Consider the following 2,121-nt stretch of genomic DNA (forward strand, 5'->3'; position numbering starts at 1 on the left):
TATTTCAAATTACATTAATAAATTTTTATTTTTCCAATTTAATAATTATATAAATTAATTAATTGGGTTTTTTAAAAAAATGGTTAATTATTTAAAAATGATATTTATCGATTTTAATTATATAAATATCCTATAATTTAATAATTAATTTGTTTATAGTAAAAGTGTATAATTTAATATATATTTTAATTAATTATTTTTATTATTATTTTTATATTAATATTTGATTATAATATTTTTATGTATTATATATAATAATCTTTAAATATAAAAATAATATAAATAATTTATAATTATTTTTGCAGGGTTTATAGTTTTTAAATTAATTATTACAAAAAATACTAATATAATAAAAAATTTAACTTATAATAAAATTTAAAATGGCCTTTTGGTGTGTTGTTGTGTTTTTTAAAGTGGTTGTGTGTGTGTTTTTTTTTTTTTGTTTTTTTTTTTTTTTTTTTTAAAAAATAATACATACATTGTTTTTTTTTTTTTTTTTTTTTTTTTTGTTGTTTTTTTGGTGTTTTTTTGTTTTTTTATTTATATATATAAAATTTATTTAAAATGGATATAGGGTAATAGAAAAAACCCTTCCGGTCGTAAAATCCCCAAAAACCCCAAACACTAATTTTAAAATTAATTCCCTAGGGTAAGGGTTTTCTGGGGTGGGGAAAATTTGTACAAAAAATTGATTAATAATATAGTAGAAGGTTTATTTATATAACTCTAAAATTTAAAAATTTTTTAATAATATGGTTTTGGAAAAAAAAAAAAAAAAAAAAACACAAAAAACAAAAAAAAATAAAAAAAAACAAAAAAAAAATAAATATATATTATATTAATATATAAATTATATATATATATATATATATATATATATATATATATATTTTATATATATATATATATATAGTAAAATTGTTAACCATAAATAAAATATTTAAAAGTAAATTTGTGGGGGTGGGGACCCACCACAACCACACAAACACACAATAAAATAATTAAGAAATATTTTTAAAAAATTTAATGAAGTTGGAAAAGAAAATTTTATTTAAATAAAAATTTTTTAATTTATTATATATATAAATTTATTCACTATTTTTTGTTACCCTTAAATCCACCCGTTGGGCCCCCTTTTCCCATTAACGAAGAGTATTTAGTCTTCCCCTTGCCTAAATTGCCTTGTTCCAGGGTTCAGGCGTATCATTGGAAAGTTTGTTTTTTGTTTTTTTTGGGTTTTTGTTTGTTGTGGTTTGGTTTTTGTGTTTTTGTGTGTTTGTTTGGTGTTTGTGTTGTGTGTTGCTTGTGTGTTGTGTGTGGTGTTGTGTGTGTGTGTGGGGTGTGTGTTGTGTTTGTGTGTGGGGTTTGGTTGTGTGTGTGTGTGTGTTTGTGCGTGTGGTGTGTGGGTAACAGGCATGTAAGTTATTTTAAAAGAAAGAGGTGTACATAGCGTAAAAATTAATCTCATTGAAAGTATAGTACAGGTAACATTCCTACTTGACCTGTGACCTCTGACCTACAACTGTTTTACTTGTCCACAAACTATGACCTCTTCCCTTTCTTGTTTCCCCTTTCGTGTGTACTCTTACAGATTTGCATTTTCTTTTTCTCTGTCTTCTTCTCTCTTTCTCTGTCTGTCTGTATCTTTTTATCTCTCGAACTCAATTAATTTTTTTCGATCTATCTTTATATAGTTTTCCTCTTTCCTCTGACCTCTTTTGTTTTTTTTTTTATTGATCTGCACCTCATCTCTGCATGACCTTTCGCTCTGACCTTTCCCCGGGCTCTCACCTTTCACAAAAGGGCTTCTCGTCTCCGCAACGCAATTTCTCTCCTCTCTCTTCTTCCTCATCATCCCCTGGACTTCCTGGCCTCTGACATCTCTTATGACCTTTTTTTGTATTTTATCTGATTCCAATTCGTGACCTTTGACCCTCCCCTTCCTCCCCTCTTCCCCCCTTTTCCCTCCCGCCTCCCTTCCCTCCTTCTCATTTATTCCTTCATTCCTTTCCTCCTTCCTTCCTTTCCTCCTTCCCACCTTCCCTCCTTCTCCTTTACACCTTCCTTCTTCCTCCTTTCTTCCTTCCTTCCTTACCCCTTTTTCTCCTTCCCCCTCCCTTT

The sequence above is a fragment of the Penaeus monodon genome, chromosome 38, assembly GCF_015228065.2.
Source record: "Penaeus monodon isolate SGIC_2016 chromosome 38, NSTDA_Pmon_1, whole genome shotgun sequence".
NCBI lineage: Eukaryota > Metazoa > Arthropoda > Malacostraca > Decapoda > Penaeidae > Penaeus > Penaeus monodon.